Source organism: Palaemon carinicauda, chromosome 6 (assembly GCF_036898095.1).
Source record: "Palaemon carinicauda isolate YSFRI2023 chromosome 6, ASM3689809v2, whole genome shotgun sequence".
NCBI lineage: Eukaryota > Metazoa > Arthropoda > Malacostraca > Decapoda > Palaemonidae > Palaemon > Palaemon carinicauda.
The window spans coordinates 128,155,350-128,160,349 of record NC_090730.1 but is presented as its reverse complement, the minus strand read 5'-3'; positions in this window follow the sequence as shown (position 1 = coordinate 128,160,349).

The window sequence follows — 5,000 nt, the reverse complement described above, 5'->3', positions numbered from 1 at the left end:
GGACAAACAGCATATATCCTTAGTCAGCTGACAAGGCTGGATTTTGAAAGCATAATTCCTTAATATCAATTATGCCATTGAGTATTGAACACAGATCCATAAGTGTAAATTATAACGAGGTTGTCATTGGTGTTAAAAAGAAATAGCCGTTCGATTCTCGGTTAATAATACATATCCAATCTATAAATTCTATGCGCATTAATACATCGTAAATAAAATTTTACCAGACAATAACTAGAAAAAAACAATCTAATTAAACCTGTTATTCACAGGAAGCATTATATACAATATCATTATCATTATCATTATCATTATCATTATCATTATCATTGTTATTGATATTATTATTGTTATTATTGTTATTGTTAACAACCCAAGTTGGAAAAGCAGGATGCTATATGGCCAGGGGCTCCAACGCACACACAGAAGAATACCAGAGAGAGAAAAAGAAACAAAGAAATATATAAACTACAAGATAAGTGATGAACAACTGATATGAAATGATCTAAGAGCAGTAACACCATTAAAATAGATTTTTTATATATAAGATATAAAGAGAGACTTATGTCAGACTGTTCAGCATAAAACCATTTGCTGCAAATTTGAATGTATGATGTTCAACCGATTATACTGTCTGATTAGGAAAAGTGTTCCATAACTTGATTAGAATTGAGAAAAAAAGAAAAACACTTCTAGAATATTGAGTGTGGAGCCTTATGATGGAAATGGCATGACTGAGAATTATCAGCATATATAGTATTACGTGCAGGATAGTACTATCTGGGAAGATCTGAATTCAATGGATAGTCAAAATTATGAAAAATCTTATGCTACATGTATAACGAGCTATTTGAACGACATTGCCAGAGATTAATAGCTAGACTAGGAATAAGAAATTTAATGGAAAGCAAGTTCTTTTCCAACAAATTAAGATCAGATTCAACAGCTGAAGATCAGACAGGAGATCAATACTCGAAACATGACAGAAAGGAAGAATTAAAACACTTCTTTAGAATATATCACCAAAAATCTTAAAACAATTTATCAATATGCCAATTTATTATGCAATAGAAGAGGAACAGACCAAACGTGTTTCTCAAAAGTAAATCTGCTATCAAGAATCACACCTAAAGTTTTAAGAGAGACGTATAGAGTTGAAAAAACATTATCAATGCTGAGATCTGGATGTTGAGGAGCCACTGTCCTTGACTTACTTACAATTATACTTTGAGTTTTGTTAAGAGTTCAACTTCATGTCCCCATAATTTGCACCATGTAGTAATTCTAGCTAGATCTCTAATCGGGGATTCAGCAACCCCAGATCTATATTGGGACTGAGCAAAGTTGAATATGCACCTGTTACCTTACAATAGGTATCCAAACATAAAACTAGCAAGGTGATAAAAAAAGAAATTCGATAAAATTTGCCAGTTCATAGCACGGCAACGAAGAATGTCTTAGTAATATACCAAAACCTAAACTTTTAATGCCTGTAAGAAAAAAAGTTATGTCGTGCGAGGAATCATCTGTGAATGTTTTATCACAAGGGCTACAAACCCGCTAGTAAAACTGCCTTAAGAGTTTACAGCAAGCCGAACCTAGTAGCGAGCATGGTGATGAGGAAGAGTACCGTGTCATTTTTCAATCAAGTCTAAGATTTTATATACAAATTTCAACAAACCAGTTAAAAAAATATGTTTTTACGTTCTACTCTATACGGTAAACCTCAATAAATGAATTAGATACGAAAACAAAAGCTATTATTTCCATAATATATTGACAGAAGTTTAAGATGGAGTTCTTTATTTGATGGAGCGTACGTGGCCTTAACGGACATTCACCCTCTAATGCTTGGCAAACATCCTGAATGATGGAGGTTTTCTCTGGCCATTTCCGCCAACATTGCGTCCCACTATAGGTATACAGTTTACTGTGTAAGTCAAAAGCATATGTCTCCAATATATATATATATATATATATATATATATATATATATATATATATATATATATATATATATATATGTGTGTGTGTGTGTGTGTGTGTGTGTGTATGTGTGTATATATATTTGGATACTTATATATATATATATATATATATATATATATATATATATATATATATATATATATATATATATATATATATATATATATATATATATATATACATATGTATATATGTAAATATATATACTTCTGTACATATCGGTGTATAAATATATATATATATATATATATATATATATATATATATATATATATATATATATATATATATATATATATATATATATATATATATATATATATATATATATATATATATATATACATTTTATATATGTCTGTATATATATATATGTGTATATATATACATATATATATATATTCAAATAAGCCATATATATTTTTTTGATATATTAATGTCTGGATTCTCTTAACAACCTCGGGATCACAGACCCAGGCGAAATCTCACAAAGACAAGAGCTTGGCTCCGGCCGGGAATCGAACCCTGGTCGGCAAGCTTATATAGACAGTGACTAACCCACTTGGCCACGAACAAAGATAAAAGTCAATGACAATTCTACTGTACTTCTACCTGTCGAATTCAGGTATTTTGTACTTAGAATTGAAATCAACCCATCTTCACCATCGTAGCTAATTGGTAGTTTGTTACTTGGCATTCAATTTATGATAAATTTTGCACATTTTTACGTGTTTTTCATATTCAAATAAGCCATATATATTTTTGATATATTAATGTCTGGATTCTCTTAACAACCTCGGGATCACAGACCCAGGCGAAATCTCACAAAGACAAGAGCTTGGCTCCGGCCGGGAATCGAACCCTGGTCGGCAAGCTTATATAGACAGTGACTAACCCACTTGGCCACGAACAAAGATAAAAGTCAATGACAATTCTACTGTACTTCTACCTGTCGAATTCAGGTATTTTGTACTTAGAATTGAAATCAACCCATCTTCACCATCGTAGCTAATTGGTAGTTTGTTACTTGGCATTCAATTTATGATAAATTTTGCACATTTTTACGTGTTTTTCATATTCAAATAAGCCATATATATTTTTGATATATTAATGTCTGGATTCTCTTAACAACCTCGGGATCACAGACCCAGGCGAAATCTCACAAAGACAAGAGCTTGGCTCCGGCCGGGAATCGAACCCTGGTCGGCAAGCTTATATAGACAGTGACTAACCCACTTGGCCACGAACAAAGATAAAAGTCAATGACAATTCTACTGTACTTCTACCTGTCGAATTCAGGTATTTTGTACTTAGAATTGAAATCAACCCATCTTCACCATCGTAGCTAATTGGTAGTTTGTTACTTGGCATTCAATTTATGATAAATTTTGCACATTTTTACGTGTTTTTCATATTCAAATAAGCCATATATATTTTTGATATATTAATGTCTGGATTCTCTTAACAACCTCGGGATCACAGACCCAGGCGAAATCTCACAAAGACAAAAGCTTGGCTCCGGCCGGGAATCGAACCCTGGTCGGCAAGCTTATATAGACAGTGACTAACCCACTTGGCCACGAACAAAGATAAAAGTCAATGACAATTCTACTGTAGAATTGTCATTGACTTTTATCTTTGTTCGTGGCCAAGTGGGTTAGTCACTGTCTATATAAGCTTGCCGACCAGGGTTCGATTCCCGGCCGGAGCCAAGCTCTTGTCTTTGTGAGATTTCGCCTGGGTCTGTGATCCCGAGGTTGTTAAGAGAATCCAGACATTAATATATCAAAAATATATATGGCTTATTTGAATATGAAAAACACGTAAAAATGTGCAAAATTTATCATAAATTGAATGCCAAGTAACAAACTACCAATTAGCTACGATGGTGAAGATGGGTTGTTTTCAATTCTAAGTACAAAATACCTGAATTCGACAGGTAGAAGTACAGTAGAATTGTCATTGACTTTTATCTTTGTTCGTGGCCAAGTGGGTTAGTCACTGTCTATATAAGCTTGCCGACCAGGGTTCGATTCCCGGCCGGAGCCAAGCTCTTGTCTTTGTGAGATTTCGCCTGGGTCTGTGATCCCGAGGTTGTTATGAGAATCCAGACATTAATATATCAAAAATATATATGGCTTATTTGAATATGAAAAACACGTAAAAATGTGCAAAATTTATCATAAATTGAATGCCAAGTAACAAACTACCAATTAGCTACGATGGTGAAGATGGGTTGATTTCAATTCTAAGTACGAAATACCTGAATTCGACAGGTAGAAGTACAGTAGAATTGTCATTGACTTTTATCTTTGTTCGTGGCCAAGTGGGTTAGTCACTGTCTATATAAGCTTGCCGACCAGGGTTCGATTCCCGGCCGGAGCCAAGCTCTTGTCTTTGTGAGATTTCGCCTGGGTCTGTGATCCCGAGGTTGTTAAGAGAATCCAGACATTAATATATCAAAAATATATATGGCTTATTTGAATATGAAAAACACGTAAAAATGTGCAAAATTTATCATAAATTGAATGCCAAGTAACAAACTACCAATTAGCTACGATGGTGAAGATGGGTTGATTTCAATTCTAAGTACAAAATACCTGAATTCGACAGGTAGAAGTACAGTAGAATTGTCATTGACTTTTATCTTTGTTCGTGGCCAAGTGGGTTAGTCACTGTCTATATAAGCTTGCCGACCAGGGTTCGATTCCCGGCCGGAGCCAAGCTCTTGTCTTTGTGAGATTTCACCTGGGTCTGTGATCCCGAGGTTGTTAAGAGAATCCAGACATTAATATATCAAAAATATATATGGCTTATTTGAATATGAAAAACACGTAAAAATGTGCAAAATTTATCATAAATTGAATGCCAAGTAACAAACTACCAATTAGCTACGATGGTGAAGATGGGTTGATTTCAATTCTAAGTACAAAATACCTGAATTCGACAGGTAGAAGTACAGTAGAATTGTCATTGACTTTTATCTTTGTTCGTGGCCAAGTGGGTTAGTC